At 54.3% G+C, this 12,718-nt stretch overlaps 3 non-coding genes across 3 annotated transcripts; all 3 read right to left on the minus strand.

The window, feature by feature from the left end:
- Positions 1-2,434: 2,434 nt before the first annotated feature.
- TRNAR-ACG (transfer RNA arginine (anticodon ACG)) lies at positions 2,435-2,507 on the minus strand. Its single transcript has one exon. It is a non-coding gene; the product is annotated as a tRNA-Arg (tRNA).
- Positions 2,508-5,747: 3,240 nt separating this feature from the next.
- Positions 5,748-5,820, minus strand: TRNAR-ACG (transfer RNA arginine (anticodon ACG)). Its single transcript has one exon. It is a non-coding gene; the product is annotated as a tRNA-Arg (tRNA).
- Positions 5,821-12,374: 6,554 nt separating this feature from the next.
- TRNAR-ACG (transfer RNA arginine (anticodon ACG)) lies at positions 12,375-12,447 on the minus strand. Its single transcript has one exon. It is a non-coding gene; the product is annotated as a tRNA-Arg (tRNA).
- Between the last annotated feature and the right edge of the window lie 271 nt (positions 12,448-12,718).

Genomic DNA, 12,718 nt, shown 5'->3' on the forward strand with positions numbered 1-12,718 from the left:
CGGAGTCTCCTTCTCTGAGACATTCAAACCTGCCTGAACGTGACCCTGTGTCATCTGCTCTGGTGACCCTGCCTTAGGAGGTGGGTTGGACTGGGTGGTGTCCAGAGGTTCCTTCCAACCCCAAGCATGCTGTGATTCTGTAACTGGAATAAGACCAGTAGAAGGCCACCAAAACGGGGTAGTGTTGGAGCACTCGCCATATGAAGAGAAGCCATCAGAACTGTGTTTATTTGGCCTGGGGAAGAGCTCTTCCAAGGATCTTGTAAAACGTCATGTTTTCTATACTGATCTAAATCCTCTTGCACCATCTGCTGCTCTGCTCACAAAGCCTACCCAGTGATGGGAAGCCCTCAGAGCTCCAGGAGGACCAGGGCCAGTGGCGCAATGGACAACGCACCTGACTACGGATCAGGAGATTGCAGGCTCGACTCCTGCCTGGCTCGGTGTTTTTGTGCCCACAGCCCGGCCATGCTGACAAGGGACCTCTTCCTCCATGCTGGCCTGCCTTTGACTGATGTTTCTTCCTTCTTGCTGGGCTTCTTGCACAGCAAAACTTCCCTCACATCAGGGGATTCTCTGACTGCATAGATTGGCAAAAGCATTCACTGTGAGGGCGGTAAATCACTGAGAGAGGGACCTGGGGGGCTGCGAACTCTCCATCCTTGGAGACAGTCAGAGTTCGAGCAGACGAGGCCTTGACCTCAATGTCCCAAGTTGAGCAGAAATTTGGACTAGAGACCTCCACATGTAATTTCCAACCTGAATCACTCTGTTATTTGATGGGATGTTCCTGCTTCCATCTTCTTCTGTTGCTCCGTTCCACACTGACAGGCTCATGGGCTTGTCTCTTCTACCTCTGTGGTACCTTCACCCTGCAGGTGGCTTGCAGAAGGAAGGTCAAAGTTGGCCATGTACAGGTTAGCCCAGACCAGTTGACCATCAGGCAAGATCTCATGACCCACAACTCACCTGCCCTGCCATCTGTCATCGGGCAGGAGGAAGTGGAGGGCAAAATTGGTGGCTTTGGGTTGAGCTCAACCCTCAGCTGGACCCCACAGCTCCAGAGAGCCCTGGGCTGCTCCAAGCCTTGGGTGGGCTGGGAATTGTAGCCACACTTCCCATGAGGCAAACAAGATGTCTCCTCCAACCAACCAGAGCAGCTGAGGGGCTGAAGACCACTACCTGAAAGGAGGTTGTATCATGAAGGTTGTTGTTCTCTTCTTCCAGGTAGCAAGCGATACAACAAGAGCAAATGGCCTCAGGTTGCACCAGGAGAGGTTTAGGTTGGATATTGGGAAAAATTTATTCCCAGAAAGGGCTGTCGGTTGTTGGAACAAGCTGCCCAGTGCAGTGTGGAGTCCCCATCCTTGGAGGGATTTAAGAGATGCATAGATGATCTTCTTAGGGATGTGATTTAGTGCTAGAGTTAGGTTACTGGTTGGACTGCATGATCTTGAGGGTCTCTTCCAAACAAAATGAGTCTATGATTCTACGATGTGCTCTTGCTGTGGGGGTGACTCAGCTCAGGCACCACTTCTCCTGGTAGATGGGAGCAGTGGGACCGGTACTGACCTCCCCCCATAGGCCAGTAGGTCAAGGCTGCCATGCATGGGGCAGAAGGGAGCCAGGTGAGGACTCACCCCTTCCTTTTGAACACCAGCACACCCAGGTGGTACAGAGAGCACAGGGGGGGCACCAGGTGGGACCAGGGGCTGGGGACAGTGGCACAATGGACAATGCGCCTGACTGTGGATCAGGACATTGCAGGTTCAACTCCTGCCTGGCTCACCCTGAGGCTGTCTGAATGCTGTGGAGGTGACAGGGGACAGGTGCCTTCATGAGATCCTTACCCTTTCAGACTTTTTGTCCATCTGCCTGGCATCAACATTACAGGAGCATCATTTTGGGGCAGGCTGCATCAAAGCTGTGAGTGTGCCAGCTGCTTGAAAAGCCACCACTGCTCAAGTCCTTTTTGGCCTCACCTGCTGAATTCCTAAGCTGCTGAGCAGAGAGATCGCTCCTGAGGTCTCTGAGTGTGTGTTTTCTTCATCAAACCCGCGCAGATGTCTTCTCTGGCATCCTGAGCACCACTGAATGAAAAGTACCTAAACCCCATTAGTAACTGTGAGTAAAGGGTGGGTGGTAAAAGGTCGTGATGTGCCATGAGAGCCTGAGGGTGCTGAGTCTGTGCAGCCTACAGGGCTGTAGCTCAGGAGGCATCTTAGTTGTGCTGTGAAATTTGCTGTGCTGTCCCTGGCTGTGGCGTGGGTCTCAGCTCCAGCGTAAGGTCTGGAGAAGCCCTTTCCTTCCCACAGGGCAAGAGCACAAGGCAGCACTTTTGCCCTGCAGGAGGTCTGGGAGGATGTGTGATGGGCAGGAGAAGGAAGGTGCTCAGCATAGGGAGCAGGAGGAACGGCTGGCAGGCGAAAAGTGTAGAGCCAGGCAGGAGTCGAACCTGCAACCTCCTGATACGTAGTCAGGTGCGTTATCCGTTACGCCACTGGCCCTCAGCTGCCCAATGGCCCTGACCGGCGGCCCATGTCCTCGTTCCGTAGAACATCTTCCGCAAACACCCCCATTTAGGCATCAAGGAACATCCAATGCAATATCAAATGGTGAGGAACACCAGCTGGACCGCCAACCACCGACCACAACCCCCTCAGAGCCCCGGTCCAGCCACTTCGCTTTGCCTTGTGATTCAGCTGAGGCGACCCGTCGTGGCTGGACCAGGGGTCTGAGGGGGTTGTGGTCAGTGGTGGGCGGTCCAGCTGGCGTTCCTCACCATTTGATATTGCATTGGATGTTCCTTGATGTCTAAATGGGGGTGTGTGCAGGAGATGAGCTACGGAACGAGACATGGGCCGCCAGTCAGGTCCCTTGGGCAGCTGAGGGCCAGTGGCGTAACGGATAACGCACCTGACTACGTATCAGGAGGTTGCAGGTTCGACTCCTGCCTGGCTCTACACTTTTCGCCTGCCAGCCGTCCCTCCTGCTCCCTATGCTGAGCACCTTCCTTCTCCTGCCCATCACACATCCTCCCAGACCTCCTGCAGGGCAAAAGTGCTGGCTCGTGCTCTTGCCCTGTGGGAAGGAAAGGGCTTCTCCAGACCTTACGCTGGAGCTGGGCACCTTCTCTCATCACTGTCCTCCAGTCATTGCTGACATCCCTCCATTCCCGCTCCTCACTCATGTTCCAGACTGGGAATACTGTACCCAGCTTTGGGGCCCACACTATAAGGACACTGATCAACTGAGAGGAAACTTCTTTGCTTTGAGGTTGCCAGAGCCTGGCCCAGCCTGCCCAGAGTGGCTGCGGAGTCTCCTTCTCTGAGACATTCAAACCTGCCTGAACGTGACCCTGTGTCATCTGCTCTGGTGACCCTGCCTTAGGAGGTGGGTTGGACTGGGTGGTGTCCAGAGGTTCCTTCCAACCCCAAGCATGCTGTGATTCTGTAACTGGAATAAGACCAGTAGAAGGCCACCAAAACGGGGTAGTGTTGGAGCACTCGCCATATGAAGAGAAGCCATCAGAACTGTGTTTATTTGGCCTGGGGAAGAGCTCTTCCAAGGATCTTGTAAAACGTCATGTTTTCTATACTGATCTAAATCCTCTTGCACCATCTGCTGCTCTGCTCACAAAGCCCATCCGGTGATGGGAAGCCCTCAGAGCTCCAGGAGGACCAGGGCCAGTGGCGCAATGGACAACGCACCTGACTACGGATCAGGAGATTGCAGGCTCGACTCCTGCCTGGCTCGGTGTTTTTGTGCCCACAGCCCGGCCATGCTGACAAGGGACCTCTTCCTCCATGGTGGCCTGCCTTTGACTGATGTTTCTTCCTTCTTGCTGGGCTTCTTGCACAGCAAAACTTCCCTCACATCAGGGGATTCTCTGACTGCATAGATTGGCAAAAGCATTCACTGTGAGGGCGGTAAATCACTGAGAGAGGGACCTGGGGGGCTGCGAACTCTCCATCCTTGGAGACAGTCAGAGTTCGAGCAGACGAGGCCTTGACCTCAATGTCCCAAGTTGAGCAGAAATTTGGACTAGAGACCTCCACATGTAATTTCCAACCTGAATCACTCTGTTATTTGATGGGATGTTCCTGCTTCCATCTTCTTCTGTTGCTCCGTTCCACACTGACAGGCTCATGGGCTTGTCTCTTCTACCTCTGTGGTACCTTCACCCTGCAGGTGGCTTGCAGAAGGAAGGTCAAAGTTGGCCATGTACAGGTTAGCCCAGACCAGTTGACCATCAGGCAAGATCTCATGACCCACAACTCACCTGCCCTGCCATCTGTCATCGGGCAGGAGGAAGTGGAGGGCAAAATTGGTGGCTTTGGGTTGAGCTCAACCCTCAGCTGGACCCCACAGCTCCAGAGAGCCCTGGGCTGCTCCAAGCCTTGGGTGGGCTGGGAATTGTAGCCACACTTCCCATGAGGCAAACAAGATGTCTCCTCCAACCAAACAGAGCAGCTGAGGGGCTGAAGACCACTACCTGAAAGGAGGTTGTATCATGAAGGTTGTTGTTCTCTTCTTCCAGGTAGCAAGCGATACAACAAGAGCAAATGGCCTCAGGTTGCACCAGGAGAGGTTTAGGTTGGATATTGGGAAAAATTTATTCCCAGAAAGGGCTGTCGGTTGTTGGAACAAGCTGCCCAGTGCAGTGTGGAGTCCCCATCCTTGGAGGGATTTAAGAGATGCATAGATGATCTTCTTAGGGATGTGATTTAGTGCTAGAGTTAGGTTACTGGTTGGACTGCATGATCTTGAGGGTCTCTTCCAAACAAAATGAGTCTATGATTCTACGATGTGCTCTTGCTGTGGGGGTGACTCAGCTCAGGCACCACTTCTCCTGGTAGATGGGAGCAGTGGGACCGGTACTGACCTCCCCCCATAGGCCAGTAGGTCAAGGCTGCCGTGCATGGGGCAGGAGGGAGCCAGGTGAGGACTCACCCCTTCCTTTTGAACACCAGCACACCCAGGTGGTACAGAGAGCACAGGGGGGGCACCAGGTGGGACCAGGGGCTGGGGACAGTGGCACAATGGACAATGCGCCTGACTGTGGATCAGGACATTGCAGGTTCAACTCCTGCCTGGCTCACCCTGAGGCTGTCTGAATGCTGTGGAGGTGACAGGGGACAGGTGCCTTCATGAGATCCTTACCCTTTCAGACTTTTTGTCCATCTGCCTGGCATCAACATTACAGGAGCATCATTTTGGGGCAGGCTGCATCAAAGCTGTGAGTGTGCCAGCTGCTTGAAAAGCCACCACTGCTCAAGTCCTTTTTGGCCTCACCTGCTGAATTCCTAAGCTGCTGAGCAGAGAGATCGCTCCTGAGGTCTCTGAGTGTGTGTTTTCTTCATCAAACCCGCGCAGATGTCTTCTCTGGCATCCTGAGCACCACTGAATGAAAAGTACCTAAACCCCATTAGTAACTGTGAGTAAAGGGTGGGTGGTAAAAGGTCGTGATGTGCCATGAGAGCCTGAGGGTGCTGAGTCTGTGCAGCCTACAGGGCTGTAGCTCAGGAGGCATCTTAGTTGTGCTGTGAAATTTGCTGTGCTGTCCCTGGCTGTGGCGTGGGTCTCAGCTCCAGCGTAAGGTCTGGAGAAGCCCTTTCCTTCCCACAGGGCAAGAGCACAAGGCAGCACTTTTGCCCTGCAGGAGGTCTGGGAGGATGTGTGATGGGCAGGAGAAGGAAGGTGCTCAGCATAGGGAGCAGGAGGAACGGCTGGCAGGCGAAAAGTGTAGAGCCAGGCAGGAGTCGAACCTGCAACCTCCTGATACGTAGTCAGGTGCGTTATCCGTTACGCCACTGGCCCTCAGCTGCCCAATGGCCCTGACCGGCGGCCCATGTCCTCGTTCCGTAGAACATCTTCCGCAAACACCCCCATTTAGGCATCAAGGAACATCCAATGCAATATCAAATGGTGAGGAACACCAGCTGGACCGCCAACCACCGACCACAACCCCCTCAGAGCCCCGGTCCAGCCACTTCGCTTTGCCTTGTGATTCAGCTGAGGCGACCCGTCGTGGCTGGACCAGGGGTCTGAGGGGGTTGTGGTCAGTGGTGGGCAGTCCAGCTGGTGTTCCTCACCATTTGATATTGCATTGGATGTTCCTTGATGTCTAAATGGGGGTGTTTGCAGGAGATGAGCTACGGAACGAGACATGGGCCGCCGGTCAGGTCCCTTGGGCAGCTGAGGGCCAGTGGCGTAACGGATAACGCACCTGACTACGTATCAGGAGGTTGCAGGTTCGACTCCTGCCTGGCTCTACACTTTTCGCCTGCCAGCCGTTCCTCCTGCTCCCTATGCTGAGCACCTTCCTTCTCCTGCCCATCACACATCCTCCCAGACCTCCTGCAGGGCAAAAGTGCTGGCTCGTGCTCTTGCCCTGTGGGAAGGAAAGGGTTTCTCCAGACCTTACGCTGGAGCTGGGCACCTTCTCTCATCACTGTCCTCCAGTCATTGCTGACATCCCTCCATTCCCGCTCCTCACTCATGTTCCAGACTGGGAATACTGTACCCAGCTTTGGGGCCCACACTATAAGGACACTGATCAACTGAGAGGAAACTTCTTTGCTTTGAGGTTGCCAGAGCCTGGCCCAGCCTGCCCAGAGTGGCTGCGGAGTCTCCTTCTCTGAGACATTCAAACCTGCCTGAACGTGACCCTGTGTCATCTGCTCTGGTGACCCTGCCTTAGGAGGTGGGTTGGACTGGGTGGTGTCCAGAGGTTCCTTCCAACCCCAAGCATGCTGTGATTCTGTAACTGGAATAAGACCAGTAGAAGGCCACCAAAACGGGGTAGTGTTGGAGCACTCGCCATATGAAGAGAAGCCATCAGAACTGTGTTTATTTGGCCTGGGGAAGAGCTCTTCCAAGGATCTTGTAAAACGTCATGTTTTCTATACTGATCTAAATCCTCTTGCACCATCTGCTGCTCTGCTCACAAAGCCCATCCAGTGATGGGAAGCCCTCAGAGCTCCAGGAGGACCAGGGCCAGTGGCGCAATGGACAACGCACCTGACTACGGATCAGGAGATTGCAGGCTCGACTCCTGCCTGGCTCGGTGTTTTTGTGCCCACAGCCCGGCCATGCTGACAAGGGACCTCTTCCTCCATGGTGGCCTGCCTTTGACTGATGTTTCTTCCTTCTTGCTGGGCTTCTTGCACAGCAAAACTTCCCTCACATCAGGGGATTCTCTGACTGCATAGATTGGCAAAAGCATTCACTGTGAGGGCGGTAAATCACTGAGAGAGGGACCTGGGGGGCTGCGAACTCTCCATCCTTGGAGATAGTCAGAGTTCGAGCAGACGAGGCCTTGACCTCAATGTCCCAAGTTGAGCAGAAATTTGGACTAGAGACCTCCACATGTAATTTCCAACCTGAATCACTCTGTTATTTGATGGGATGTTCCTGCTTCCATCTTCTTCTGTTGCTCCGTTCCACACTGACAGGCTCATGGGCTTGTCTCTTCTACCTCTGTGGTACCTTCACCCTGCAGGTGGCTTGCAGAAGGAAGGTCAAAGTTGGCCATGTACAGGTTAGCCCAGACCAGTTGACCATCAGGCAAGATCTCATGACCCACAACTCACCTGCCCTGCCATCTGTCATCGGGCAGGAGGAAGTGGAGGGCAAAATTGGTGGCTTTGGGTCGAGCTCAACCCTCAGCTGGACCCCACAGCTCCAGAGAGCCCTGGGCTGCTCCAAGCCTTGGGTGGGCTGGGAATTGTAGCCACACTTCCCATGAGGCAAACAAGATGTCTCCTCCAACCAACCAGAGCAGCTGAGGGGCTGAAGACCACTACCTGAAAGGAGGTTGTATCATGAAGGTTGTTGTTCTCTTCTTCCAGGTAGCAAGCGATACAACAAGAGCAAATGGCCTCAGGTTGCACCAGGAGAGGTTTAGGTTGGATATTGGGAAAAATTTATTCCCAGAAAGGGCTGTCGGTTGTTGGAACAAGCTGCCCAGTGCAGTGTGGAGTCCCCATCCTTGGAGGGATTTAAGAGATGCATAGATGATCTTCTTAGGGATGTGATTTAGTGCTAGAGTTAGGTTACTGGTTGGACTGCATGATCTTGAGGGGGTCTCTTCCAAACAAAATGAGTCTATGATTCTACGATGTGCTCTTGCTGTGGGGCTGACTCAGCACAGGCACCACTTCTCCTTGTAGATGGGAGCAGTGGGACCGGTACTGACCTCCCCCCATAGGCCAGTAGGTCAAGGCTGCCGTGCATGGGGCAGGAGGGAGCCAGGTGAGTACTCACCCCTTCCTTTTGAACACCAGCGCACCCAGGTGGTACAGAGAGCACGGGGGGGCACCAGGTGGGACCAGGGGCTGGGGACAGTGGCACAATGGACGATGCGCCTGACTGTGGATCAGGACATTGCAGGTTCAACTCCTGCCTGGCTCACCCTGAGGCTGTCTGAATGCTGTGGAGGTGACAAGGGACAGATGCCTTCATGAGATCCTTACCCTTTCAGACTTTTTGTCCATCTGCCTGGCATCAACATTACAGGAGCATCATTTTGGGGCAGGCTGCATCAAAGCTGTGAGTGTGCCAGCTGCTTGAAAAGCCACCACTGCTCAAGTCCTTTTTGGCCTCACCTGCTGAATTCCTAAGCTGCTGAGCAGAGAGATCGCTCCTGAGGTCTCTGAGTGTGTGTTTTCTTCATCAAACCCGCGCAGATGTCTTCTCTGGCATCCTGAGCACCACTGAATGAAAAGTACCTAAACCCCATTAGTAACTGTGAGTAAAGGGTGGGTGGTAAAAGGTCGTGATGTGCCATGAGAGCCTGAGGGTGCTGAGTCTGTGCAGCCTACAGGGCTGTAGCTCAGGAGGCATCTTAGTTGTGCTGTGAAATTTGCTGTGCTGTCCCTGGCTGTGGCGTGGGTCTCAGCTCCAGCGTAAGGTCTGGAGAAGCCCTTTCCTTCCCACAGGGCAAGAGCACAAGACAGCACTTTTGCCCTGCAGGAGGTCTGGGAGGATGTGTGATGGGCAGGAGAAGGAAGGTGCTCAGCATAGGGAGCAGGAGGAACGGCTGGCAGGCGAAAAGTGTAGAGCCAGGCAGGAGTCGAACCTGCAACCTCCTGATACGTAGTCAGGTGCGTTATCCGTTACACCACTGGCCCTCAGCTGCCCAATGGCCCTGACCGGCGGCCCATGTCCTCGTTCCGTAGAACATCTTCCGCAAACACCCCCATTTAGGCATCAAGGAACATCCAATGCAATATCAAATGGTGAGGAACACCAGCTGGACCGCCAACCACCGACCACAACCCCCCCAGAGCCCCGGTCCAGCCACTTCGCTTTGCCTTGTGATTCAGCTGAGGCGACCCGTCGTGGCTGGACCAGGGGTCTGAGGGGGTTGTGGTCAGTGGTGGGCAGTCCAGCTGGTGTTCCTCACCATTTGATATTGCATTGGATGTTCCTTGATGTCTAAATGGGGGTGTGTGCAGGAGATGAGCTACGGAACGAGACATGGGCCGCCAGTCAGGTCCCTTGGGCAGCTGAGGGCCAGTGGCGTAACGGATAACGCACCTGACTACGTATCAGGAGGTTGCAGGTTCGACTCCTGCCTGGCTCTACACTTTTCGCCTGCCAGCCGTCCCTCCTGCTCCCTATGCTGAGCACCTTCCTTCTCCTGCCCATCACACATCCTCCCAGACCTCCTGCAGGGCAAAAGTGCTGGCTCGTGCTCTTGCCCTGTGGGAAGGAAAGGGCTTCTCCAGACCTTACGCTGGAGCTGGGCACCTTCTCTCATCACTGTCCTCCAGTCATTGCTGACATCCCTCCATTCCCGCTCCTCACTCATGTTCCAGACTGGGAATACTGTACCCAGCTTTGGGGCCCACACTATAAGGACACTGATCAACTGAGAGGAAACTTCTTTGCTTTGAGGTTGCCAGAGCCTGGCCCAGCCTGCCCAGAGTGGCTGCGGAGTCTCCTTCTCTGAGACATTCAAACCTGCCTGAACGTGACCCTGTGTCATCTGCTCTGGTGACCCTGCCTTAGGAGGTGGGTTGGACTGGGTGGTGTCCAGAGGTTCCTTCCAACCCCAAGCATGCTGTGATTCTGTAACTGGAATAAGACCAGTAGAAGGCCACCAAAACGGGGTAGTGTTGGAGCACTCGCCATATGAAGAGAAGCCATCAGAACTGTGTTTATTTGGCCTGGGGAAGAGCTCTTCCAAGGATCTTGTAAAACGTCATGTTTTCTATACTGATCTAAATCCTCTTGCACCATCTGCTGCTCTGCTCACAAAGCCCATCCGGTGATGGGAAGCCCTCAGAGCTCCAGGAGGACCAGGGCCAGTGGCGCAATGGACAACGCACCTGACTACGGATCAGGAGATTGCAGGCTCGACTCCTGCCTGGCTCGGTGTTTTTGTGCCCACAGCCCGGCCATGCTGACAAGGGACCTCTTCCTCCATGGTGGCCTGCCTTTGACTGATGTTTCTTCCTTCTTGCTGGGCTTCTTGCACAGCAAAACTTCCCTCACATCAGGGGATTCTCTGACTGCATAGATTGGCAAAAGCATTCACTGTGAGGGCGGTAAATCACTGAGAGAGGGACCTGGGGGGCTGCGAACTCTCCATCCTTGGAGACAGTCAGAGTTCGAGCAGACGAGGCCTTGACCTCAATGTCCCAAGTTGAGCAGAAATTTGGACTAGAGACCTCCACATGTAATTTCCAACCTGAATCACTCTGTTATTTGATGGGATGTTCCTGCTTCCATCTTCTTCTGTTGCTCCGTTCCACACTGACAGGCTCATGGGCTTGTCTCTTCTACCTCTGTGGTACCTTCACCCTGCAGGTGGCTTGCAGAAGGAAGGTCAAAGTTGGCCATGTACAGGTTAGCCCAGACCAGTTGACCATCAGGCAAGATCTCATGACCCACAACTCACCTGCCCTGCCATCTGTCATCGGGCAGGAGGAAGTGGAGGGCAAAATTGGTGGCTTTGGGTTGAGCTCAACCCTCAGCTGGACCCCACAGCTCCAGAGAGCCCTGGGCTGCTCCAAGCCTTGGGTGGGCTGGGAATTGTAGCCACACTTCCCATGAGGCAAACAAGATGTCTCCTCCAACCAACCAGAGCAGCTGAGGGGCTGAAGACCACTACCTGAAAGGAGGTTGTATCATGAAGGTTGTTGTTCTCTTCTTCCAGGTAGCAAGCGATACAACAAGAGCAAATGGCCTCAGGTTGCACCAGGAGAGGTTTAGGTTGGATATTGGGAAAAATTTATTCCCAGAAAGGGCTGTCGGTTGTTGGAACAAGCTGCCCAGTGCAGTGTGGAGTCCCCATCCTTGGAGGGATTTAAGAGATGCATAGATGATCTTCTTAGGGATGTGATTTAGTGCTAGAGTTAGGTTACTGGTTGGACTGCATGATCTTGAGGGTCTCTTCCAAACAAAATGAGTCTATGATTCTACGATGTGCTCTTGCTGTGGGGGTGACTCAGCTCAGGCACCACTTCTCCTGGTAGATGGGAGCAGTGGGACCGGTACTGACCTCCCCCCATAGGCCAGTAGGTCAAGGCTGCCATGCATGGGGCAGGAGGGAGCCAGGTGAGGACTCACCCCTTCCTTTTGAACACCAGCACACCCAGGTGGTACAGAGAGCACAGGGGGGGCACCAGGTGGGACCAGGGGCTGGGGACAGTGGCACAATGGACAATGAGCCTGACTGTGGATCAGGACATTGCAGGTTCAACTCCTGCCTGGCTCACCCTGAGGCTGTCTGAATGCTGTGGAGGTGACAGGGGACAGGTGCCTTCATGAGATCCTTACCCTTTCAGACTTTTTGTCCATCTGCCTGGCATCAACATTACAGGAGCATCATTTTGGGGCAGGCTGCATCAAAGCTGTGAGTGTGCCAGCTGCTTGAAAAGCCACCACTGCTCAAGTCCTTTTTGGCCTCACCTGCTGAATTCCTAAGCTGCTGAGCAGAGAGATCGCTCCTGAGGTCTCTGAGTGTGTGTTTTCTTCATCAAACCCGCGCAGATGTCTTCTCTGGCATCCTGAGCACCACTGAATGAAAAGTACCTAAACCCCATTAGTAACTGTGAGTAAAGGGTGGGTGGTAAAAGGTCGTGATGTGCCATGAGAGCCTGAGGGTGCTGAGTCTGTGCAGCCTACAGGGCTGTAGCTCAGGAGGCATCTTAGTTGTGCTGTGAAATTTGCTGTGCTGTCCCTGGCTGTGGCGTGGGTCTCAGCTCCAGCGTAAGGTCTGGAGAAGCCCTTTCCTTCCCACAGGGCAAGAGCACAAGGCAGCACTTTTGCCCTGCAGGAGGTCTGGGAGGATGTGTGATGGGCAGGAGAAGGAAGGTGCTCAGCATAGGGAGCAGGAGGAACGGCTGGCAGGCGAAAAGTGTAGAGCCAGGCAGGAGTCGAACCTGCAACCTCCTGATACGTAGTCAGGTGCGTTATCCGTTACGCCACTGGCCCTCAGCTGCCCAATGGCCCTGACCGGCGGCCCATGTCTCGTTCCGTAGAACATCTTCCGCAAACACCCCCATTTAGGCATCAAGGAACATCCAATGCAATATCAAATGGTGAGGAACACCAGCTGGACCGCCAACCACCGACCACAACCCCCTCAGAGCCCCGGTCCAGCCACTTCGCTTTGCCTTGTGATTCAGCTGAGGCGACCCGTCGTGGCTGGACCAGGGGTCTGAGGGGGTTGTGGTCAGTGGTGGGCGGTCCAGCTGGCGTTCCT

The sequence above is a fragment of the Columba livia genome, chromosome 3 (assembly GCF_036013475.1).
Source record: "Columba livia isolate bColLiv1 breed racing homer chromosome 3, bColLiv1.pat.W.v2, whole genome shotgun sequence".
NCBI lineage: Eukaryota > Metazoa > Chordata > Aves > Columbiformes > Columbidae > Columba > Columba livia.